Source organism: Nicotiana tabacum, chromosome 1 (assembly GCF_000715075.1).
Source record: "Nicotiana tabacum cultivar K326 chromosome 1, ASM71507v2, whole genome shotgun sequence".
In the NCBI taxonomy this organism is placed as follows: Eukaryota; Viridiplantae; Streptophyta; class Magnoliopsida; order Solanales; family Solanaceae; genus Nicotiana; species Nicotiana tabacum.
In genome coordinates this window covers 28,900,342-28,927,657 of record NC_134080.1, presented here as the reverse complement: position 1 = coordinate 28,927,657, position 27,316 = coordinate 28,900,342, and the positions used below count along the sequence as shown (strand labels likewise).

The following is a 27,316-nucleotide window of genomic DNA, read 5'->3' as shown; positions in this document are numbered from 1 at the left end:
AAGAAATTGGATCAGTGGAAGCCCGGTTTTGCAGTATGAAGACATGACATGAACTGAAAATATGATTGGTTGGACGGATTAGGCTGATCAATCCGAAATGCATGTCATGATTATTGGAGCTGGCCGCTTCCCTTAGATAAGTCTTCTTTTTCCAGTTTTCTTCATATAGTCATCTGTGTTCAAAATTTTCCTTTGCTCCTTTTGTCAAAAATCATTTCACTTTGCTCTTTGAGTCTATCTTTATGAGTCTCTTTTGAGTTAGACCTTGTTGACCAAGCAGGAAAGGATTTCAAAGCCTACTACCAGCTTCTAAATTGCACAAAGCGGAGTCCGGCCAGGCACATCACAATTGACTTGATTTAGAATAACAAGTATGGTAATAACTGAGGTACAGACAATCAAGTGAATCTTGAATTTTGAGAAAATACAAGGATTCAACAACTTTCACAAAAAGAACACAATGCAACAAGTGGGTGTGAGAGATTCAGGTTATGCAGAGGTTTTGTGGTCCAGTTCCACTTAAAAAGTCAAACAACTCCTTGCTATCCCGAAGCAGCTAATCAGAATGAAGCATGGCAGCGGCGGAAGCAGACACTCAATAATGATGTTACAAACTAACCACCACGTTTTCAAACTAACAAGATTTTATTTGTCTGAAACAGGGGCAAGAACATTTTTTTAATCTAGAGGGACCTCCCATGGAAAATCATGGTTCAGGGAGCAAGAAATTCTGTTCAGAATCCTCCAAGATGTGAGCATGGCTCAGTTTTCAGGACCCTCCTGGATAATGAGATTTAGTTTTTGGCAATCAGGTGCCCACCTGGATAACGAGGGAATATGATTCAAGTTTTAGCAATCAGGTGCCCACCTGGATAATGAGGGAATACAATTCAAGTTTTTGGTAATCAGGCACCCACCTGGATAAGGAGGGAATACAATTCAAGTTTTGGTAATCAGGCACCCATATAGATAATGAGGGAATACAATTCAAGTTTTGGTAATCAGGCAGCCACCTGGATAACGAAGGAATACAATTCAAGTTTTTGGTAATCAGGTGCCCACCTGGATAACGAGGGAATACAGTTTCAAGTTTTAGCAATCAGGTGCCCACCTGGATAACGAGGGAATACAGTTTCAAGTTTTAGCAATCAGGCGCCCACCTGAATAAGGAGGGAATACAATTCAAGTTTTGGCAATCAGGCACCCACCTGGATAACGAGGGAATACAATTTCAAGTTTTTAGCAATCAGGCGCCCACCTGGATAATAAGGGAATACAGTTTCAAGTTTTAGCAATCAGGCGCCCACCTAGATAATGAGGGAATACAATTTAAGTTTTGGTAATCAGGCACCCACCTGGATAATAAAGAAATACAATTCAAGTTTTGGTAATCAGACATCCACCTGGATAACGAGAGAATACAATTCAAGTTTTTGGTAATTAGGTGCCCACCTGGATAACGAGGGAATACAGTTTCAAGTTTTTGGCAATCAGGTGCCCACCTGGATAACGAGGGAATACAGTTTTAAGTTTTTGGCAATCAGGTGCCCATCTGGATAACGAGAGAATATGATTCAAGTTTTAGCAATCAGGTGCCCACCTGGATAATGAGGGAATACAATTCAAGTTTTTGGTAATTAGGCACCCATCTGGACAACGAGGGAATACAATTCAAGTTTTTGGTAATCAGGCACCCACCTGGATAATGAGGGAATACAATTCAGTTGTTGGTAATCAGGCGCCCACCTGGATAACGAGGGAATACAGTTCAAGTTTTAGCAATCAGGTGCCCACCTGGATAACAAGGGAATATGATTCAAGTTTTGGAAATCAGGCGTCCACCTGGAGAACAAGGGAATATATTTCAAGTTTTGGCAATCAGGCGCCCACCTGGATAACAAGGGAATACAATTCAAGTTTTGGCAATCAGACACCCACTTGGAGAACAAGGGAATTCTTTCAAAAGTTACTTCAATTTGCAAATTTAAGAAGCATCGGGAGCCCGCCTGAAGAACAGGGTCCATTTTTCAGTTTCATATTGAAGATCAAGTAGAGATTCAAGGAAGATTCAAGACAAGAAGTAGATAGGATCTTATATTTTTCTTTTACTTATGCTGTAATTTTTCCTTTTATTTTTGATGTAATGGCAGGAACCGCGGACCGGAACCTCGACAGCACTTCACTCGGCTCTCCACCTCGGTATACTCCATCGCTCTTCTCACTCCGAACTACACGTGGCCTGATTTCTTTATAGCCAAGGATATGTAGGCAGCTCAGACACCAGGGCTCGGTCACATTCTCTTTTCTTTAGTTTTTGTCTCTCTAAATAAGGGTCGAGTCAAAAAACATGTCTTGTTGTTCTTTGTCTGAAAACACTTTGTGTTTCCCGTCAAAGAGGGGCAGCTGTAGACATGTAATTTTTGACTCGCACAGTTTTAAAGTTAGTTTTAGTATTTTTATGTTTTAAAATATCTACTTGAGTTATTATGTAATTTTAGCCTATTTTATTTTTAATTTCAAATCATAAAATTAAAAAAAAAGAAAAAAAAAAAGAAAGAAAGTCTCAATTATCTTATCAGATATGTTTGTTTTTTGTTTTTATTTATTTAAGTTCATTAGTATTTTAATAGTAGTATTATGCTAAGTTTGTCATGGTTTTTTATATTTTTATTTTTAGTATAATCCTTGAAAAATACAAAAAATAATATATATATATATATATATATATATATATATATATATATATATATATATATATATATATATATATATATATATATATATATATATATATATATGATATATCTTACTTTAATTAATCATAATTAATTTTAAATCATTTTTGTAAAGAAAAGGTTTAAGTTTTCTTAATTGGTAGATTTAAAAGGGTTGAATCCCAAATTACAAGCCCGATTTCGGGATAAGAAGAAGCCCAAATCTAGGCAGCCCGTCCCTTTCCACTTAACTCCACAGACCCGCCCCAAATACCCACCAACCCGCCCCATTTTCTGATTTAATCTCAGCCATCCATTCACCAAATCCAACGGTTCACCTTATTTCCCCCACACCAAATATAACCTCAATTTTTCCCAATCTAACCCTAAACCTAAAGATACAAGCTTCAGCCACACCCCTAACCCCCATCTCCATGCTATTGCCGCTTCCAACTCGCCCAAACTCGCCGGAATCGGGCGAGTTCACCCTCAACGAGTCCCATGGTCCCCCCCTCTCTTCTCTCCTTCTTCCACGTCACTCATTTCGTACAAATCTCATCATTTCAATCCGACTCACACAAATTTCTTCTTTTATTTTCCTTTTGTTTAAACACAAATCCGAGGCCCTTGAATAAATTTGGGAGAAATGGGAACCGTTGGATGAAGATTTTTGTCCTAAGTCTCCATTTTTCCGATTTTTGTTTGTGAAAGGGGGATTTTCAGATTTGATTTTGGGTCCCACATGATTTCTTGCTGAGGAATAAGAAGCTTCGAGAGAAGGATATATATTTGGAGCCTTTAGACAGAGAAAAGGGGAGGAGGGGAGATTGAGAAAAAGCACTTGAAGAAATTAGGGTTCTAGGGTTCTTGAGGCTTTCTTCTGATTCTTCCATTTTTATTTTTTTATTTTTCGCTTCCAGAAAATCAAAAAAAAATAAAACAAAAAAAATAAATTATTTTCAGTTTCTGTTTTCATTTTCCGTCATGGGATTCGATTGAAGCGTTATTGAGTGCTGAAGATTTGTTCGCCAGTCTAGGTGTTCGTGTCCGCGTTCCCTGAGCTGGCTTCCTCCTCTGTTGCTTCATTGTTGACTCTGGATTTTCAGTAGGTGTTTTCGTTCTCAAGTTCGTCACCAAATCCTCTTCTGTTGTAATCGATTCCTACAGAATTAATCGTAAGCTTAATTTCCAGGTTCGTCTTTATTCTCTTGCTCTGTTAATGTTGATTCGAAGTATGATAAAATGGACTTAGAAGTTTGAATTTGCTTGACATGTTTTAGAGATAAATAATCGAATCTGGGCGTTAACAGAGAGAATCTCGTGATTTTCAGATAGTATTAAGTCTGGATTAAGTTACACCATCATGTGTTCTGCTGTGTCCTGTGTGTGCATACGTCTTATAATCTTAGAATATGTTCGAGTCTAACACGATCGACTAAAGTAGGATTCTGTTTGTGATTGAATGGATTCCTGAAATGTGCCACTCTGTTTGCTTTGTGTCGCTACGTGTGTCATTTTAGTCTTCTTTATTCTTCTCCGATGGACTCGTATAAAGGGTCAAATGACGCGGATATGTGTTTGAATTTATGGATCTATGTCACTTGTGCTATTAGAGATACTTGACGAGATAATCAGCATATGTTATGTGCTTTTTCTTTTTTCAAATCAGTTTTTGAAAGGCTTTTTAAGTTTGTGAACTCCAACTGTTTGCTTGTGGGATTTTAAGGTAAACGGGGAATTGTTGAATATTTCTTGACTTGATGGAGTACTTCTTGATTACTGGATAATGAAAGTTTGGTAGTATGAATCATTGGAGATTGCAATCATTTTCTTGCATTTGATTAATACACCTTCTGTTATTAAGGCCAGATTGAGGACTAGACTGAATTTTGTTGTTTAATAAATGGAGTCACTTTTTTTTTTAAATGAGATGTTGAGTAGTATAAATATTGATGTAGGTTTTCAATATATATTTTAGTTTGATTGAACTTTTTCTTGTTCTTTCTATTGAGATTTAGCCTGTGGAAAGATATTTGCCCATCAAACTTTTCTTGCCTTACTGTACCCCCTCACTTTTTTTGAATTAAAAGAAAGGAAAAGTGCATTTAGCTGAACCAGAATGAGCTAAGTAAGTTGAGCTAATTTGTTTAGCAATTCATATTGTCACATGTTGTGTGTTTCTCGTGCACCCTTTTAGCTCTTGAATTTGGTATCTTCGATTTTGTGGTGTTAGTTGTTTGGTTGTTATTTGCTCAAACATTGTTGTTGCTTTGCTGAAGTCACGCTCTTGTTTGTTTGATGAATTGGATTGTGGGAGTGGGAAAAGGCCGAGCCCATTAGTAATTGATTTGTTCATATCCTTCAGGAATTGGGGCTTGGTCAAATGCATGAAAGGAAAATTAAGAAGGGAATGAGCATGAAATTAATTTCTGTTTCTTTCAATTTTATTTATTTTACTTTCATTACATCTTCCGATAGGAGCATGCTTAGGCCGACAACATTTGGGTAGGCAAGCTTTAGGACTTTTTTGTTAATTTAGTTAAATTTATTCGGGGAATGCCCCGAAGGACTTGTATATATTTTATTCTGGGGAATGCCTCGTAGTACTTGTATTTGAAGGCCAAAAGTACAACTTGCAGTAGTTTATTTTTATTAGGTGGGGACGACCTCGAGCCTTTTTGTGTGTTTATTTTTCTATGATTATTTTACCTCAATTCAAATAGTCTAAAAGCCAACTAGATCGAGTATGCAACCGTGACTTTCACGGGACTCGGGGAATGCCTAACACCTTCTCCCCGAGTCAAATGAACCCCCTTATCAAAATCTCTGATGTAGATTTAGTTTTAGAGTTCAAAGTGTTTTGAAATAAAAATAATTATTTTTGAAAAAACGATGACCTGATGTCAGGTGGCGACTCTGAGTTTTCCTTTTTGAATACAGTTTTTGTCACTTTTCAAATTGAAAACCCTTTTCATGCTTTTTACTAAATTTTTTTATTATTTTAAGAAGGTTTAGTGAGGTTTGGAATGAAAAAGGGGTGACAGGGTAAAAGTCAATTGGAGTCAAATGGGATTACAAAACCAAACTCAATGAGAATGGTGAAGTTGACAAGTACATGGCGCGTTTGGTGGCCAAAGAATATAAGAGTATGGTGTGGAGTACAAGGAGGTCTCCAGTAGTTAGACTTGATACCATTAGGTTGGTGGTAGCATTGGCAGCCCAAAACAACTGGCCAATTTATCAACTAGAAGTGAAATCGACCTTCTTACATGGCGAATTAAAAGAGCGGGTATATCTAATAGATCAACCCTCTGGATATGTGAAGCAAGGCAGGGAACATAAGGTTTATAGATTGAAAAAGGCATTGTATGGGCTAAAACAAGCTCCACAAGCTTGGTATAGTCGCATTGATGATTATTTCAATATGGCAGGTTTTAGAAAATGCCTATATGAGCATACGCTCTATTCAAAAATTGAAGATGGAAAGCTTGTCATTGTATGCTTATATGTAGATGATTTGATCTATACTGGAAAATCCTATATTGCTTAAAAATTTTAAGCAATCGATGTTGACTGAGTTTGGTATGTCGGATCTTTGCTTGATGTGTTATTTTCTGGGCATTAAAGTGAAGCAATCTTCTATCTGGAATTTTCATTTCTGGGCATCAAAATCTTCATTTTGATGAGGTTTGAAATGCCAAAGTGCAATTCTGCAGGGACGGGGCTGAAGTTGGAAAAAGATCTTACAGGGAAGAAGATTGACAGCACTCTTTATAAGCAGATCGTGGGATGTTTAATGTATGCAACAGTCACTAGACCTGAGATAATGTATTCTGTTAGTCTTGTTAGCAGGTACATGGAGCACCCAAAAGAGACTCATTTGTTGGCTGCTAAAAGAATTTTCAGGTATTTGCAGGGTACCATTGATTATGGTATTTTGTACAAGAAAGAAGGAAAGTCAGAGTTAATTGGCTTTACAGATAGTGACTTTGCTGGAGATAGGAAAGCACATTAAGTTATGTCTTTATGTTTGGATCAGGTGCAAACACATGGATATTTTCTAACTCTAGCTAGTATGAAGCTCCGAGTGATTGTGTGCATGAACCACACTCCTGTACAAGCTAAGTACCATTAGATTCAGTCCGATTGTATTTCTTTCAATGGATCCACCGAGTTATATCTAGCAGGGTCTTTATTTCTGAGGATCAAAATTAGCTACTTAGTTCCAACATCAAAAAACTTGTAACCATGAGGATGGAATATATAATGGATGATATACCACACTAACATTAGCGTCTTGTAGAACCAACTGCATGGTTCAGTTGAAGGGTACTCCCTCCGTCCCAATTTATGAGGCGGTGATTGTTTGACCAAAAAGAGTTAAGCTTTTTGTTAAACTAATTAATGAAAAAAAATAGAGAATAAATCTTAGTCAAGGATAATTAACTCTAGATCTAAACACATCGAATAAGATATAATCAAGCTTATAAACTTTATAAGATATCAAATGTAAATGATAGGCTTACATTCTTGACATATTATCCCATGATGTAGTTATATAGACGGAAAAGATGGAATGCCATCGACAATGACGAGATCTATCTTTATTGATTCAATAATCACTATTACAGAGATTTGTATTCACTATCTAAACCTTTTCTTGGTTTTCTTCCCTTTGTCTTTTTAGGAGAGAAAGCCACCTTTTTAAGAAGTCCTTTCTTCCTATTTATAAGGGATATCCCTAGAAAACCCTAAAAAAAAAATACAATTAGAGGGAATATCCAGAAGAATATATTCCCTTTGAAGATTCCAAAGCAAAACTAGTTGTTACATCTATCTGCTCGGCCTCGGCCTTATAGATCACTACTCGACCTCGGCCTTATACATCACTGCTCAGCCTCGGTCTTATAGATCACTGCTCGGCCTCGGCCTTATTGATCACTTCGATTCGCAGGTTACTCATGACAATTATTTCCGCAAGTCGAATTTCTCTGATTTGATTTTGACCCATACAAGAATCAAACAAGTTTTTCTTTGATAGGGATTTTTTCATATGTGTATAATATTTTTTACGTAGTTTCCAACTATATAAATTTTATTTAAAAAAACTCATAGATTTTATGTCTAAATTTACTGTCAAAATGTAAAAGTTTTACTCTCGAAATCCGAATTACACCAGATAAATTGGGACAGGAGTATTTACTAACGCCAGGCATATTTCGAGAAGTTCTAAGGATGTCTGTAAGTGGAGGTGATGGTCGCTAGCCTTTCTTATGAAATAGTAGTTTGTACTGTAAAAGAAAACTAACATGGTAAGGGGAAATTTTAGCTGATCTGACTTGGAAATGGAAATTCTGGTAACTGATATATCAGTTACCGACGTACTGTATTTTCAGCAAATTAACACGAAAATTTATGCATATTTTTGTTACAAAATTTGGTTTTGTGATTTCCTGCGACAGATTATTAGTTCGATGATCATCCCAGAATTATAGAAGGTTCACACCTTAGAGATATTTGTCACATATGCTATCTTGCCAGACAAAAATAAAATAAAGAAACAGTATAACTCATAAATCGAGTTATTCGAATTGTTTAAGAAAAAATAATCAAGATTTCCGCAAAACATAGAGAGAAAAAAAGAAGAGAAAATCGATCGAATAAGCAGCATTTACCGTTTACTTACTCTTTACTTTATTTTGGGCTAAATGTGTTTTAGTTTTTCTTTTCACAAGTTAACAAGGGTAGAGAAATTATGATTTTCCAATAATGGCCAGGAGGTAATAAATTCGATTAGGATGGACGCAAATAATTTTGCAACAATGACCGGGAGGTAATAAATTTGATTTGTATGGATAATATTTGCGCACCTCTACCATAGATATTGTGAAACAAACATGCATGAAATACATGGTTAAGATTAATGTCATTGATTGAGAAGCTTTTAGTATCTTTCTTTTCTTTTTTTCTTCTTAATTCTCCATTTCTTTGAAGCTAAAACGCATGAAAATCACGCATAGTCCATTTTTTCTTTGCTTTCGCTCACAATGATTCCTATTACTTTAATAGTTTAGCTAATGTCACATACCATGTATAAAAAAATATACACTATTATATTACTTAAAAAATACCTACATGCTTATCCATGGTAAGTGGAATTTGTAATTTTAAAAGTAAAGCAACCTTTGATGACAACGGGTAAAATAACATTGAGAGTGCACAAGTACTTTACACTTATCAGTAAATATAAGTTAATCCTTACTTTAATTGCAAACTCAAAATCATTTCACTGTCCACCTTTGAGATTAATCTTATGGGAATGTACCCAAAAATGCTACTACTTATTTACCAACAACTAGCTATTTAATCATGTTATCAAAATAATTATCAATGATATACAACATTCAAAAAATATAGGTAAAAAAATGATTTTTTTTTAAAAAAATGAGTACTGTTGCGATTCGTTAAAAACACAATTTTGACGAAGTTTGAAGGTGAGTTAAACTAGGTTGGAGTCAAAATTCATTACCAAATGATATACAATTTTTTTTTTAAAATTGGCAAAAGAGGATTTTTTTTTTCACTACGTGTGGTTGGAATTTGTTGAAAACATATAAATAAGGCAATATATAAAATTTGAGCAATATTAGAGGTGATTTAGTTTGGTATCAAAATTCTTAGTTAAAATCAAGTTGAAAAAATTCTTTTGTGACACATGTATCATGCATGTATCTCACACACAGGTATACATGGATATACATGTGATACATATTTAATACACATATAATACATGTGATACAAAAATGATATACATAACGCATATCATCTTTTACTTCGAATTTTCAATTCAAACTATCTCAAAACTCCACCAAATCATCCCAAAATTGAGATTCAAACTCTTTTAAGATGTACCCAGTCTATTCCAACAACACCCACTCAAGATAAATTTTGATTTCGAAAACCCAAATTTTTGAATTTGAGCTTTGTATGGGTCAAAATTAAGTCTACTTTAGCGAATGCAGACGGACGAGCTGAGCCCAGGGTTGAAATCAAGCATGGTTCAGCGGCGAGGAGTCGCTCAGAGAGAGAGAGAGAGAGAGAGACCAGCACCGAGGTCGAGTAGAGAACAAACGGTTGCAACTGTTAGAATATTCCTAGGATTATGAATAGGAATATTCCATTGAATATTCTCCCATTTATACTTTTTTAGGATTTTCTAGAGATATCCCTTATAAATAGGAAGAGAGAGGAAACAAAAGGGAGGAGGGAACTTTTATGAAAGATCACCTTGTAAAGAGTTGACTATCAAGAATATACAAAAAGCCTATCTTGTCTCCTCTGTTTGATTCCATTACAAAACATTCCTTTTTTATTCACAAGATCCAAGAACACGTTGTTTATTCCCATAAGTTTGCTGTCACATGCTATAGTCAGAAGAAGAAATCATCCATCCCACTCAACACTTGGGTAACAAATTCCTTCTTATTACATTTAATATCATTTGTCATATTTATTGCATGTCTTCATCCTCATATTTATTAAGAGTCATTGAGCATTAACTTAGCATCCATTGACTTGAGCACGGTCCCATACCCTCCAAGTTGCTGAAATTTAGATCTGGGATTTATTACTTTTAACTTAGATTCACCCTTTGTCTATTTATTAAATTGATTCAACAAAAAAGGCTTAAAACTTTTTGGTCGAACAATGTGATGACCCAAAAGGTCATCACCTATTTTTTAAAATGAATTTTGCGTTTTGAGGCCTTAAAAACCTCTTTTAGTCTCACCTCAATTTGCGTGCATAATCCGGACGTGTATTCGGAAAGCCAATATGTGAAAATCTATGAAAAATGATAAATTTTGACTTTAATATGAATTAATTTGATTTCGGTCAATATTTTGGATAAACGGACCCGGACCCGTGATTTGACGGTCCCGGAGGGCCCGTAAAAAAATATGGGACTTGGGCGTATGCCCGAATCGAATTTCGAGGTCCCACGCCCGAGAAATAAATATTTTAAAGAAAATTGTTTTTTTAAATTATTTATGAGATTTCGAAGAGAATTGTGATTAGAACTTGATGGTATCAGACCTGTATTTTGGTTCTGGCGTCCGGTACAGGTCTTATATGTGATTTAAGATAAGTCTGTGAAGTTTGGTAAGAAACGGACTTGAAACGACGTGAATCGGATCATTTTGAGAAAATTGAAAATTTGAAGTTCTTAAGGAAATTTCATGATTTTGATGCTAAATTCATAGTTGTTGATGTTATTTTAGTGATTTGAATGCACTAACGAGTCTGTATGATGTTTTTAGGTTGGTGTGCATATTTGGTTTGGAGCCCCGAGGGCTCGGGTGAGTTTTGGATAGGCCACGAAGTGGATTTTAGACTTGGTGAATTGCAGGTTTTAGCTAGTGTGTCTAGGCCTGCAGGCTTCGCATTTGCGAAGCCTGGCTCGCAAATACGATATCGCAAATGTGAGGGCTGTGTCGCAATTGCGAAATCAGCCCAGGCCAGCCCATCTCGTAAATGCGAGGTTTTTGATCGCAAATGCGATTTCCCCATTTTCAGCCAACAGTCGCAAATGCGACACAGTGTTCGCAAATTCCATCTCGCAAATGCGATAACCCCTTCACAAAAGCGAACATAGCAGGGGTCGGGGTTCGCTGCAACCTGCAACCTTTTATACTTAGCCAAAAAACAACCATTTTCTCCTCTTTTCAAAATACAAACTTCCTAGGGCGATTTTTCAAGAATAACTCTTCTTTCAAATCGATTGTAAGTTAATTTTAACTCATTTTCTTCAATCATTAACATCTTTTAACATGATTTCAACTCAAAATCAATGATTTTCATGGGAAAAATTGGGTGTTTTGGGTAGAACCTATGTTTTTAAAAAATTGGGGATTTGGACCTCGATTTGAGGTCCGATTTCAAAACAAATTATACATTTAGGTTCGTGTGGAATGGGTAATCGGATTTTGGTTCGAACCTCAGGTTTTGACCATGTGGGCCTGGGGGCAATTTTTGACTTTTGGGTAAAACTTGGGAATACTCATTTTCATGCATTGGAGTTGATTCATTTAGCGTTTATTGATGTAATTAAGTAACTTGTGGCTAGTGTCGAGCGAATTAGTTGTGGAATCAAGGGGTAAAGCGATAGTTGAGATGTAAATTGTGTCTATGGCATCGAGGTAAGTGTTTGGTCTAACCTTAGCTTGAAGGATTAGGAGTCGTGTCTTATTCGCTACGTGTTAATTGTGGAGTACGCCGTATCGGCATGGTGATGAGAATATATACGTTGGTGTCAAGCATGCCCGTGAGTCTTGTATTGTAATTGTTATAACTCCATTGTGGTTTATTGCGCTTCACATGTTATTATCATTATTGTTCCCTTGTCGGGATGTTATTATCATTACTGTTCCCTTGCCGGGGTATTATTATTATTATTATTATTATTATTGTTCCCTTGCCGGAATGTTATTGTCATATTATTGTTCCCTTGCCTGGATTTTTGTTTTGATATTATTGTTCCCTTGACGGGACCCTTTTGTGATAGGTGTTGATAAAAGAAATGGGAGCGCGTTGCACGCCTGCAACAAGATATATGAAATGGGATCGGGTTGCACGCCTGCAACAAGATATCTGAAATGGGATCAGGTTGCACGCCTACAATGAGATATGTGAAATGGGATTGGGTTGCACGCCTGCAACGAGATATCTGAAACGGGATTAGGTTGAATGCTTGCAATGAGATATATGAAATGGGATCGGGTTGCACGCCTGCAACGAGATATGTGAAATGGGATCGGGTTGCACGCCTGCAACGAGATGTGAAATGAAAGTGAAATCTGCCTTTGTTTTCCTTATCCTTATTAGTAATTGGATTCTTGGTTTCTTTTCTCCTGATATTCTGTTGTTACCTGTTATTTCCCCGAAGCATGTTTCCCCCTCCCATCTTTAACTGAAATTATTTGCGTTTATTTTTCCGTTGTATATGATTTAACTACACAGGTTAATTTGGTAGTCTGGTCCTAGCCTCGTCACTACTACACCGAGGTTAGGCTAGGCACTTACTAGCACATCGGGGTCGGTTGTGCTGATACTACACTCTACATTGTTTGCACATACTGATACCGGAGCGCTTAGACCGTAGTGAAGGTGCTGTCTTCAGTACACACAGGCGACCCGAGGTAGCCCTGCAAACGTCTGCGGGCCTTGGCGTCACCTCATATCTTCCTTTATTCCTGTTTCTTTCATGTATTTTCAGAGACAGTGTTGTATTTATTTATTTCGGGCCTTTATTTGTAGTGCTCTTAGACCGTCTGTGAAACTGTGACTCCAGTTCTGGGAAGTTTTTGGTTAAACAGTTGTATTGGATTCATGTTCAGCTAGTTTATTATTTTTCTTCCGCTTAAGTTAAATTTCGTTGTTTAAAAGCTAGTGCTTCATAATTGTTAAAGAATATAAGATGGGTAAAAAGGTAATCTGTTCAATAATTGGCTTGCCTAGCTCACATTAGTAGGCGCCATCACGACTCTCGAAGGTGGGGAAAATCGGGTCGTGACAAGTTGGTATCAGAACTCTAGGTTACATGGGTCTCACAGTTCACAAACAAGCTTAGTAGAGTTTGAGGGATCGGTACAGAGACGTATGTATTTATCTCCCAGAGGCTATAGAGTTAGGAAAAACTTCACATTTATTCTCTCATATCGTGCGATTTGGTTTGTCATTGCTAATTAAATCTCTACTCTATTCTTTTGCAGATGGAGAGAACACACACTTCCTCTTCCACTAACTAGCAGCCCGAGCCCCTAGCAGTAGCTCCCACGAGGGGCAGAGGGCGAGGGCGAGGCCGAGGCCGTACTAGAGGATGAGGTAGGGGCAAAGCTCAGCCCAAAGTAGCAGCACCAGCGGCGGAGCCTCAGGTTGACTTTGATGATGAGGTTCCGGCCCAGACAGTTTCGGTGGGCCCAACTCAGGTCAGAGAGGTTTATTGCTACCCCTGTACTCCACGATGCTCTGGTCCGACTAGTGGGCCTTATGGAGAGTGTCACCCGGGCTGCTTGCTTCCTATAGCACCAGTCGTTTCTCAGGATGGAGGAGGAGCCCAGACTCCCGCTGCTCGCACTTCGGAGCAGGTAGCTCCCCAGTTCCAGACTCCAAAAGTTTAGCCAGTTGGAGCAGTTCAGTTGGGTGCGATAGCTCAGACCGGTGATGGAGTAGCTATATCTGCCGATGCTTTGTGGAGGTTGGACAGGTTCACCAAGCTCTTCACTACTACTTTCAGCGGTGCATCTTCTAAGGATCCCCAGGATTATCTAGAAAACTGTCATGAGGTTCTCAGGAACATGGGAATAGTGGAGACCAATGGGGTCGATTTTGCTACTCTTTGCTTGTCTGGATCCTCCAAGACTTGGTGGAGAGATTATTGCTTGGCTAGACCAACCGGATCACTAGCTTTGACTTGGTAGCAGTTTACCCAGTTATTTCTGGAGAAGTGTCTCCCTATTACTTAGAGAGAGATCTATTTGAGGCAGTTTGAGCATCTCCAGCAGCGTTCTATGACTGTTACTTAGTATGAGACCAGATTCATCGACTTGGCTCGTCATGCTCTTATCATACTTCCCACTGAGAGAGAGAGGGGGTGAGGAGGTTCATTGAGGGACTTATCCAGCCTATTCCACTTCATATGGCCAAGGAGACTGGGAGTGAAATTTCTTTCCAGGAGGCGGCCAATGTGGCCAGGAGAGTTGAGATGGTTCTATCGCAAGGAGGTGGTCAGGGGTCTAACAAGAGGCCTCGTCATTCCAGCTGAATCAGTGGTACATCATCTAGAGGCAGAGATTCATATGGTAGAGGCCATCCTCCTAGGCCTTTTCAGTCAGCACTTCAAGTTTCTCATGGTGCTTTAAGTGGTCGTGCTTCTCATATGCAGTATTCTGATCAGCAGACCTATAGTGCACTACCAGCTCCTATCAGTGCACCGCCGCTTCAGAGTTTGCAGGGTCGTCAGCCCCAGCAGCCGAGGGCTTGTTTTACTTGTGGCAACACGAGGCACATGGCTAGATATTGCCCTTGAGCATCGAGCAGTTCTCAGCAGCAGGGTTCCTATGCTATGGTTCAGGCACCAGGTGTTCCACAGCTCACCTAGCCAGCTACAGGTGGGGGTAGAGGTGATAGAGGTGGAGGTAGAGGTATTAGAGGTGGAGCTCAGGCTGCTAGAGGTGGAGGCCAGCCAGTAGCAGGCCATCCTAGAGATGTAGTTCATGGTGGTGGGGCCCAGCCCCGATATTATGCTCTTCCATCCAGGCCCGAGGCTGAGGCTTCTAATGCAGTTATCACAGGTACGGTTCTGGTTTGTAGTAGGGATGCTTCAGTGTTTGATTCAGGATCTACGTACTCCTATGTGTCATCTTATTTTGCACCGTACCTGGTCATGCCTAGTGATTTTTTGAGTGCTCCTGTTTATGTATCTACACTGGTGGGTGATTCTATTGTGGTAGATCTAGTCCATCGTTCATGTGTAGTTGTAATTGGAGGTCTTGAGACTCGTGTAGATTTGCTTCTTCTGGACATGGTTTATTTTGATTTCATATTGGGGATGGACTGGTTATCACCTTATCATGCTATCTTGGACTGTCATACCAAAACTGTGACCTTAGCCTTGTCGGGTTTACCTCGTTTAGAGTGAAGAGGGACTCCTGGTCATTCTACTTATAGTGTTATCTCCTATATGAAGGCTCAGCGTATGACCGAGAAGGGGTGTTTGGCCTATGTTCATGATTCTAGTGCTGAGGTTCCTTCTATTAATTCTGTACCCGTTGTTCGTGAGTTTCGTGAGGTATTTCCTTCGGACCTAACGGGTATGCCACCCGACAGGGATATTGACTTTCGCATTGATTTGGCTCTGGACACTCAGCCCATTTTTATCCCGCAGTATCGTATGACCCTGCTTGAGTTGAAAGAGTTGAAGAAACAGTTGCAAGACTTACTTGAGAAAGGTTTCATTAGACCTAGTATTTCGCCTTGGGGTGCCACAGTGTTGTTTGTTAAGAAGAAGGACGGATCGATGAGAATGTGTATTGATTATCGGCAATTAAATAAGGTTACAATCAAGAATAAGCATCCATTGCCGATGATTGATGATTTGTTTGATCAGCTTCAGGGGGCTAAGATATTTTCAAAGATTGACTTGAGTTCGGGCTACCATCAGTTGAGGATTAGGGCATCCGATGTCCCTAAGACAGCTTTCCGCACTCGGTACGAGCATTATGAGTTCTTGGTAATGTCATTTGGGTTGACCAATGTCCCAACAGCTTTTATGGATTTGATGAACCGAGTGTTTAGGCCCTATTTGGATTCGTTCGTGATAGTCTTCATTGATAATATTTTGATCTATTCCCGCAGCCAGGAAGAGCACGAGCAGCATCTGTCACACCTCCTTTTTCACTACATTCGTAAGGGCGTAAAGGAGTTTTTCCAATTAAAGGACAATCGGAATGGGATTTGATTATTAATTATTCAAAGTCGCCACTTGGGATATTAATGGTGTCCCAAGTCACTGATTGAATCCCGAACCGAGGAAAAATATGACTCTGTTAACAGTCCACGAACCAGAAATCCGAGTAGGGAATTCTGTTAACCCGGGAGAAGGTATTAGGCATTCCCGAGCTCCGTGGTTCTAGCACGGTCGCTTAACTGTTGTATTTAATTTTATCTGATTTTAATACATGCTTGCTTATGTGCCTTTTATTAATCTTACACCGCTTATATTATAATTATTTTTTAAAGAATTGCGACGTCATGAAAACGCATTTCGAACCACGTCGCAATCAATGCACCCGCAGTTATCAACACATTTTGACTTCGTCGAGATTTGGATTTGAGTCGCATCAATGCGCACCCGAGTTTAAAGAAGGTTATTTAATTAAACTGTGCCTAAAGATACTAACATAGTGTTACTTTGGTGAAAAGCCATGAAATTCGCTAAATGGCCATCCACAAATTCTAAATATTTTGATAACTATTTACTAAGGGCTCCACATTTATAAGAATTACGATGTCGCGAAAACGTGTTTCGAACCACGTCGCAATCAATGCACCCACAGTTATCGACACATTTCAGCTTCATCGAGATTTGGATTTGGGTAACATCAATGCGCACCCGAATTTAGGAAGGTAATTTTATTAAGAGCGCGTTCAAAGCAACTACGCGTTTGCACTTTGTGAGGGCCATGGAATTTCAACTAAATGGCACACCTCGATTTCTAAGGGAATAAAATTAATTGAGTGAGGGCCACGCAATTGTCCTTCTGTTCGACATGGCACACCTCAAATTGTCCCAAAGGGGTGTACTTAATTAAAGCAGCCTATGAATGTTCATGAATTGTTCTTCTCTTTTGCTTTGAAATTTATCGTAAAGCATGATTTATAGAAGCTGAAATGGTGGGAAACCATATTAAAAAGAAAATTACTTCTGATCATACGGAATTGCCCAAGCATTTTTCGAACAGATTGTCTCTAGCCTACTACCTCTAACCATTGGCAAGCACAAAACGAGGTATTAATTAGTACTACTAAGACGAACGGAAATAGTAGGGTAACAAATCATGATTCCCCTTTATATATTTTGAGTTCGTAAAAAAAAAATTGAGCCACAGGTAAAACATTCTAGCTACAGATGATGAGATCCAAAAACAAACCAGCTGCTCTAAAATCAAGCATACCATTTTAATCCTAAAATCAACAAAACCACACCATGAACCACATAAAACATCAGAGAACAAACTCCACCATGTATATACGAACAAATTTCAGCAAATTCATAGCACATGGATGCCTGAACAACATTTACATTTCGAGATTGAGATAAATGCCTCTAAACATCATCCGAGACAAACTTGAATAGCCAAAGAAAGGCGAGAGGAAAGCTGCAGCTTAACAAAACAGAACCACCGAAGAACAACTCACACAACTGAACCTCAAACTTAAATTTTAAGTCCAAACAATTGAAACAAACAGACCTGGACCATAAAAAAAATCACTTAACGCGAAACTAACACGAGTTCAAGCTGGTCTTTAGCTAAATCAGTAGCATATATCAACAAAAACCTAAAACTGAAAAGAAGAACCCAGAGAATATAGTCCTATTCTGGAAGAATGACAGGATGAAATAGACATATCAAACAGTGCTTATGGAAACTCGTCGCGAGCTTATACGAGCAACCTGAACCCAAACACTTACAACAAGCTCTAAAGAACCCATTACTGAACTATGGATTATTTGAACAATAATAAGTTTCTTTTATCAGATAGCTAATCAAACTGATTCCAACAGCAAATGACGTGTTTCACTGACTCAAACGACCAAGAATCAAATCTAACTTTGATCAAACGCATTTATCAAACAATCAGATTCGTACCAGTATTGTAGGGCAGACAATTTCAGAGTTCAATTCATATGTAAGCTAAACTAAACAGAACCAAAATAAACATGAACACATTGTTCATTTGAAGTCGACGACACTTGATTCAGAATATTCTTCAAGCTTGAATAACTGTCAAGGCATGTGGGGAATGAAAGACGACTATTCAATTCGACTTCTACTAACTGAAAATACACCAATACATCAGACTACTGAGAATGAATTCATTCAACATGAGATTCGATCCCAGCACAAACAGAGCATTCGAGACAGAAATACATAGTTCAAAGCACTAAAACAAAACAGAATCGCAAGAACAGAGAGACGAAGATTGAACCTGAAATTTCGAATCTCTTTTGATAACAGAATCGAAGGACATTACACGATTTCGACTCCAAACTATCAGCAGTAAAATAACAAAAGGTTCGAAACACAACCAAGTCAGTAGCAAAGGCGAGTAACAATCAGAAGTTTAGACAGCGACGAACTCAGCAATTCTCAAACGAGATCCATTTGTAAACCAACTCCATCACACGCCGATTAAACCAGAGACGATATGCGAAGAAATCGAAACTTTTTTTCTATATTTGTTTCATTTTGTTTTTACTCTAATGAAGAGAAATGAAAATCTGGGACCATTTTTTTTTTGTATTTTTGAGATTGAAGACTAAAAGAAAATCCGAAACCATGAGGGTTCGGTATCAATCAATAATGCCGAGAATCAGAAAAACCAAATAGAAATTAGAAATCCAACCTCTGAACCTTTTTTTCCCCCTCTCAAAGAATCGGATTCAGCCCTTTTATGAAACGAATCCCTGATGAATGTGGGGCTCGGATTGAACGAAACCAATCTAATGCCTCACATTCATCCAACAAATCGTCTCTAGGACCTTCCAATCGCGTGCTTCCTCTCAAAATCGAGCGAGTGAACAGAAGCGAATCTTGGCATCAGAAAATCTGTTAGCAACAGCAAGAGGATAGGTAGAGAGACGCGTGGGTTGTGTATTTGAGGCTCACTCGCTTGGAATTTGGATGGAATTTGGGGCTGGATTCGGGTAGAGAAGAGGAGCAGTACTACAGCCTCTGCGTATTAGGGATTTAAGTCTTGGTTTTCTTTTGATTGTGCATTATTTAGGGGACAGGTCGGGTCGGACCACCGGGGTTGGGTGGGTTTAGCAGCTGTTAGGCATGGGTACAGGATTGGAAGGGAATGGGCTGGGATATTAATTGGCCCAAATCATGGGCAACCCTTCTCTTTAATGCTTTCCTTTCTTTTCCCTTATTTCTTGTATTTCAATTTGTATATATATTTTTTAAAATTTTATAAAATTGTAAAAATTAAAATAAAGTCCTAATATATTTCAAAATTAAACTAATTAATTCCTAAAATTATTTTAAAAACTAATCCGGGATGAATTCGCAGTTAAACAATTAAAAATGCAAAAGTAGACTATTTTTGTTATTTTCCATATGTTCTATTATAAAACAAATTAATCCCTGATTAATACTAACATATGAAATTAGATCCTAAATGAAAAAATGCATATTTTTGTATTTTATATGAATTGATCATGCACAAATAAAATGCAACAATTATCAGAGAATGACACCAAGATGCACAAAAATTGTAAAAATCAAGACAAATTATTTTGTTTGGGATTTTGGGAATTATTCATATGTAGGGCAAAAATCATGCGCTCACAGCTCTAAGAGTGGTTCTTCAAACTTTGAGGTATAGTCAGTTGTATGCTAAGTTTTCGAAGTGTGAGTTCTGGTTGAGTTCAGTTGCATTCCTGGGTCATGTTATATCAGCAGAGGGTATTCAGGTTGATTCGAAGAAGATTGAGGCAGTCAAGAACTGGCCTAGACCAGCATCAACTATAGAGGAGTTTCTTGGGATTGGCAGGCAACTATCGTTGATTCGTGGAGGGGTTCTCATCTATCGTAGCCCCGATGACCAGGTTGACCCAAAAGGGTGCCCAGTTCAGATGGTCGGACGAGTGTAAGACAAGCTTTCAGAAGCTCAAGACAGCTCTAACTACGGCACCGGTGTTGGTTTTGCCCACAAGTTCAGGGCCATATACAGTTTATTATGATGCATCTCATATTGGGCTTGGTGCGGTGTTGATGAAGGATGGCAAGGTCATTGCCTATGCTTTGCGATAGTTGAAGATTCATGAGAAGAACTATCCGGTTCATGATTTGGAGTTGGCAGCCATTGTTCACGTGTTGAAGATTTGGAGGTATTATCTATATAGCGTGGCATGTGAGATATTCACGGATCACAAGAGCCTGCAGTATTTGTTCAAGCAGAAGGAGCTAAATTTGAGGTAGAGAAGGTGGTTGGAGATATTAAAGGACTATGATATCACCATCTTATATCATCCGGGAAAGGCCAATGTGGTGGCCGATGCTTTGAGTAGGAAGTCAGCCAGTATGGGCAGTCTTGCTTATATTCCGGTCGGTGAGAGACCGATTGCTTTGGATGTTCAGGCTTTGGCCAATCGGTTCGTGAGGTTGGATGTTTCTGAGCCCAGTCGTGTGTTAGCTTGCACGGTCGCTCGTTCTTCTTTATTGGAGCGTATCCATGATCAGCAGTATCATGATCCCCATTTATGTGTCCTTATAGATACGGTGCAGCACAGAGGTGCCAAGAAGGTTACCTTAGGTGATGATGGAGTTTTGAGATTGCAGGGTCAAGTTTGTGTACCTAATGTGGATGGGCTTCGAGAGTTGATTTTAGTGGAGGCCCACAGTTCCCGGTACTCTATTCATCTGGGCACTGCTAAGATATATCAGGATTTTCGGCAGCATTATTAGTGGCAGAGAATGCATAAGGATATCAATGCATATGTGGCTCAGTGTTTGAATTGTCAGCAGTTAAGTATGAGCATCAGAGGCCTGGTGGTTTGTTCCAGAAGATTGAGATTCCTGAGTGGAAGTGGGAGCAGATCACTATGGACTTCGTTGTTGGACTCCTACGGACTCAGAGGAAGTTCAATGCACTGTGGGTTATTGTTGATAGGCTGACCAAGTCAATGCATTTCATTCCTGTGGCAGTCTCCTATTCTTTCGAGAGGTTAGCTGGGATCTATATCTGGGAGATTGTTTGTCTTCATGGTGTGCCCGAGTCTATCATTTTGGATCGAGGTACGCACTTTATTGCATTTCTGGAGAGCAGTTCAGCGAGAGTTGGGCATACGGGTTGGGTTGAGCACAACATTTCATCCTCAAACGGACGGGCAGTCCGAGCAGACTATTTAAATTTTGGAGGATATGCTCCGAGCTTGTGTCATTGACTTTAGAGGCTTGTGGGATCGGTTTTTGCCTTTAGCAGAGTTTGCTTACAACAACAGCTACCAGTCGAGTATTCAGATGGCTCCATATGAGGCTTTGTATGGTAGGTGGTGTCGGTCGCCAGTTTGGTGGTTTGAGCTGGGGGAGGCTTAGTTGTTGGGTACGGATCTGGTTCAGGATGCCTTGGACAAGGTCAGTATTATTCAGGATAGGCTTCGTACAGCTTAGTCCAGGCAAAAAAGTTATGCCGACCGCAAGGTTCGTGATTTTACATTCATGGTCTGTGAGCGGGGATTGCTTCGAGTGTCGCCTATGAAGGGCATGATGAGATTTGGGAAGAAGGGCAAGCTTAACCCTAGGTTGATTGGCCCGTTTGAGATTCTTGATCGAGTGGGAGAGGTGGCTTATATACTTGCATTGCCACCAAGCTTATAAGTCGTGCATCCAGTATTTCATATGTCCATGCTTCAGAAATATCACGACGATCCATCCCATGTGTTAGATTTCAGCACTATCCAGTTGGACAAGGACTTGTCTTATGAGGAGGAGCCGGTAGCTATTCTGAACCGGCAGGTTCGTCAGTTGAGATCGAAGAATTTTCCTTCTGTTTGTGTTCAGTGGAGAGGTCAGCCTGCTGAGGCATCGACCTGGGAGTCCGAGTCCGATATGCGGAGCCGTTATCCCCATCTTTTCCCTGACTCAGGTACTTCCTTCTTATGTCCGTTCGAGGATGAACGGTTGTTTGGGGCATCACTTATTTTTTAAATGAATGTTGCATTTCGAGGCCTTAAAAACCTCTTTTAGTCTCACCTCGATTTATGTGTGCAGTCCGGTCACGTAGACGGAAAGCCAATATGTGAAAATCTGTAAAAAAAAGTGATAAATTTTGACTTTAAAATGAATTAATTTGACTTCGATTAACATTTTGGGTAAACGGACCTGGACCCGTGATTTGACAGTCACGGAGGGCCCGTAGGAAAATATGGGACTTGGGCGTATTCCCAAAATCAAATTCCGAGGTCCCAAGCCTGAGAAATGAATTTTTTAAAGAAAATTATTTTTTGAAATTATTTATGAGATTTGGAAATGAATTGTGATTAGAACTTGATGGTATAGGGCCCGTATTTTGGTTCCGGCAACCAGTACAGGTCTTATATGTGATTTAAGATAAGTCTGTGAAGTTTGGTAAGAAACGGACTTGAAACGACGTGAATTGGATCATTTTGAGAAAATTGGAAATTTTAAGTTCTTAAGGAAATTTCATGATTTTGATGTTAAATTCATAATTTTTGATATTATTTTAGTGATTTGGATGCACGAGCGAGTCCGTATGATATTTTTAGGTTGGTGTGCATGTTTGGTTTGGATCTGCGAGGGCTCGGGTTAGTTTTGGATATGCCACAGAATGGATTTTAGACTTGGTGAATTGCAGGTGTTAGCTGGTATGTTCAGGCCTGCAGGCTTTGCATGGCTCGCAAATGTGATATCGCAAATGTGAGGGTTGTGTCGCAATTGCGAAAGAAGCCCAGGCCAACCCATCTTGCAAAAGCGAACATAGTAGGGGTCGGGGTTCACAATTCCCATACCTGCAACTTTTTATACTTAGCCGAAAATCAACCATTTTTCACCTCTTTTCAAAACACAAACTCCCTAGGGCGATTTTTCAAGAACAACTATTCTTCCAAATCGATTGTAAGTCAATTTTAACTCATTTTCTTCAATCATTAACATCTTTTAACATGATTTTAACTCAAAATCAATAATTTTCATGGGGGAAATTGGGTGTTTTGGGTAGAACCTGGGTTTTTCAAAAATTGAGGATTTGGATCTCGATTTGAGGTCTGATTTCAAAACAAATTATATATTTGGGTTCGTGGGGGAATGGGTAATCGGATTTTGGTTCGAACCTCGGGTTTTGACCATGTAGGCCTAGGGCGATTTTTGACTTTTGGGTAAAACTTGGGAAAACTATTTTCATGCATTGGAGTTGATTCATTTAGCGTTTATTGATGTAATTAAGTAACTTGTGGCTAGATTCGAGCGAATTGGTGGTGGAATCAAGGGGTAAAGTGATAGTTGAGACGTCAATTGTGTTCGTGGCATCGAGATAAGTGTTTGGTCTAACCTTAGATTGAGGGATTATGAGTAGTGTCTTATTTGCTACGTGTTAATTGTGGAGTACGGCGTATAGGCATGGTGACGAGTATCTATACGTTGGTATCAAGCATGCCCGTTGTAAGCACGTGATTTTTGCTTTACGAGCAATCGCTCCAAAAGAAAATAAAAATAGTAACAAATGGTTTCGCTGTACAATTGTTCGAGTTTTCGTGACATGTGTTGTTAGTCATTTGTGGATCTGTCCATTTTTGCATTTAATCATTAACAAACAAAAATACAAAATATGTATGTTAGGATGATTAAACCATAATTCGGTCAGTAAAAGAAAATTCAAAAAATATATATATGTGTGCATCGTTCGTTCTAGGCTTTTAATTAACTTACTTAAATATTTTGTGATAATTGTGTTAAAATGTTGCATTGTTGTTTAGTTTTAATTTCGTTATTTTTATTATTTATTATTTTTATTTTTGTTTTAAAAGAAAAAATGAAATTAGAAAACAAAGAGTGAAGGAAATCGGTTGGGCCAAAAGAAGTGAAACAAAAACAGGCCCAAAACCAGCATTCAAATCCGGTCCAAGTCCAGGCCTGCCCAAACACCTCCTGAAACGACACCGTTTCAGGCCAATCCATCTCAGCCGTTCCAATCAATCCAATCCAACGGTCCAGGATCACTTTCAATAACCCGTTTCAAAGCCCGACCCAGGAACCAATCCGATCCAACCCTCACTTAAACCAAACGACCCCGTTTAACTACCAAACGACTCCGTCTCATTTCTCACCCTCAGATCCAAGCCGTTGAGATCATATGATCTAACGGCTCAGATCCAATCCCATAGACCATATATAAGCCTTCCCTTACACCCACGCCCCCTATACCAACACCCCACCCCTTCGTCCCCAAGCTCAAACCCGGACCTCCCATTAGAAACCCTAGCCGCCCCCGTCTCCCTCGCCATTAAAGCCGGCGGCACGAACGCCGGTGACCACCCCCCTGAACACCCTAAGACCCCCTCACTCCCCTGAACACGAATCCACTAACCACGAACCTCGAATCATCTCCTATCGTCTCGAATCTGGATTTGAAGATTCGAGGCAAAACTCGATCTACACCAAACCTCGCCATTTTTGTACCAGCCACTCCCCTGACCTTCCTCGTGACCAAACCAAGCTTGGTTTGGTCCGAATCTACCCACAACTCCTTAAAAATCAGATCTGGAAATCCAGACCTTAGAACACATGCACCTGGGGAATCCGCCCGGTCTTGAAAGGGGTTTTGAGGTTCAATGGATCTTAACCAAGGTGTTCTCATGTGAGAACACCCTGGTTAAAATTTGTTCGGCCTCAAATGGGCAGAGTTAAGTCGGATTTGGGTCTGTTTGATTTAAACATTTTTCGGTAAGTTTTCTTTCCCTTTTCGTTTATATTAATTGCTGATTAAGTCATTAGCATTGCTGTGTGGTAATTGTTTTTTTTATTATTTTTTGATAGTTTCTTAATTTCTTTCCTCTCAGTAAAGACCTTTTATTTGGTCAATTGTTTCTGTGTATGATTTAAATGTATCCTATGATGAGCATGTCCGATTAGTATGGTCGTCGCATGAATAACTTATATAGGCCCCAGTAATTGAACACAAAATTGTCTGATGCCCTTTAGGTCCCTGAACGTATTGTTTATATGAGCGACTGATTATTACCTGCTATAATTAGTATAGTCGACTCGATAAATGTCGCTGATTAGTTTCTATAACTAATGAATCAAACAAGCTAATAATGTCGCATGACTAATTGAACGTTGCCACTAACTGAATGCCCCAGCATTGTTAAAATGGTTTGTTTGCATTGTAAAAATGATTAAAAAGATTCAGCCCAGGCAGCCTTGAATTTGAACTTTCATCAGTTCAAAACTGCCCTGATGCTGCAATAGGCAGGGCAGTAATAATCAAGGTTAAGCAGGGGTATTCTGGGGTGTCAAAAGGACAGAAAGATTAGTTTAAATGAAGCTGACAAGTAGGGTACTAATTAAGATTAAACTAATACTAATGGGGAACAAGACACAAGGGTATGGGGCTTAAAATGAATACTAAAATAAGCCCATAACCCTGGATTAAAGAATAAACCAGGCGTGGTGAGCAAATGGTTGGCATCAAGAGATGTTCAAGCATGGGTTTAACAGGGTATGGGCAGGCTGCAAGTTGCAGCATGAGGGCAGCCTAGCTGCACCGAGTCATTTGGCTTATAAATAGGCCATTTGAGAACTTAAAAGGGGCTGGACTTTGAGTCTTCAGAAAAAGAGAAAACAAAAGGGGGAAATTTTCAGAACACTTTAATCAATCACTGCCCAAAACTGCACGAGGAGCTAAATTGGTTGGGCTATCCTGGCCAAGCCAGTTATTCTAACTAGGGTCATTACTGTTCCATTAAGAGAAAGGCTGTGTGTTTTCTGCTGTGATTGTTACTATACTGAGTTTTCTGTGGGCTGTGGTTCGAGTCTTAGTCTTCCTGATTGCTGGAACTGTATCGGGTATTAGCTGAGCTTTGGGGTTATTGGGTTTCCTGTTGCTGTCACATTTGGTATCTTGGATTTTCTACTGGTTCATTACTCTTTTTCTGGGATTGTTTGTTTGGGCCTCGACCATCTGTGGTTTCTGTTGTTCTGGAAACTGTTGCTATTTGTCTGTTGGACTGTGGAGAGCATTTGTGGCTGTTGGTTTGTTGTTGAGTTGTTACTGTTTGGTTGTTGTTGCTGTGTTTGTTGCATACCACTCAGCTGATCATTTTCTCCCTCCTGTTGTCCTCTATACCAGGTACACAAATATATTACCAATGTAACTTGAAAAGTTTGAGCATGAATGGAGAAGATCTGCAGATGTCTATATATACACAGAATATTATGTTAGACCTCATATAATGTATAATAGTTTACCTTCTTGTTTTGGATACTGAAGTTAGCTTACAGTCCTAGTAAACTGTCAATGAATGGTAGTTGAATGTTAGATTGTGTATATAGGATGGTGATAAGAGTATGCCCAAGGCAGTGGGTTGTATCTCAGATTTAATGCAATAGTGTAGTATAAACAAGTAATGTATGCGAAGCATGAAAATCGTACACTATAAATTAATTTCTTTCCTTTCCAATACGTGTTCCATATATAACTGCTAAAACTTTTTTTTTAGATAAAGAACACGGTTTACAATCTCAACCCCACGAGAGGTCGAGCCCGGGTCAAAACAGACCCGGCAGGCTCGCATCGAACAAGCAGTGGCCCGGGTCTGGCCAATCATGCTTGGGCTGGATTTGGGCCCGTGGTTACTGGATCGGCTGACTGTGTATGCAGCCCCGTTTCGGATTTTTAAGCCTTTCTGAATGTTGTTACGACATCTTCAAACATGTAATTAATTAGGACTTTCTACTGTTTTCAATTGATAGAGACAAACACGACAAGAAACGTAGTTGCTATAAGATATCCCTTTAAAATAAGAACGAGATGAGCCTCGATGAAATAAACAAAACGCGCAGATGCGGGGCCCTTGTTAAATGTATATTATTGAAGCATTTAGTTTCCAGGACGGGTTGCTTAGCAAATCTCGCAACCTTCCTGAAATGACAACACGTTAGTCTCTTTAGGATACGCTTTAATAAACTTTACCTTCTTAAACTCGGGTGCACATTTATGTGACCCAAATCCAAATCTCGACGGATTCGAAATGCCTTTCTAATCACGGGTACATTGACTGTGACGTGGTTCGAGATGCA

At 39.2% G+C, this 27,316-nt stretch overlaps 1 long non-coding RNA gene across 1 annotated transcript; it reads left to right on the top strand.

Annotated features, from left to right (window-relative positions):
• Nucleotides 1–3,517: 3,517 nt before the first annotated feature.
• LOC107824185 (uncharacterized) lies at nt 3,518–6,999 on the top strand. Its single transcript, XR_001656804.2, has 2 exons — nt 3,518–3,906; nt 5,724–6,999. It is a non-coding gene; the product is annotated as an uncharacterized LOC107824185 (long non-coding RNA).
• The last annotated feature ends 20,317 nt before the right edge of the window (nt 7,000–27,316 follow it).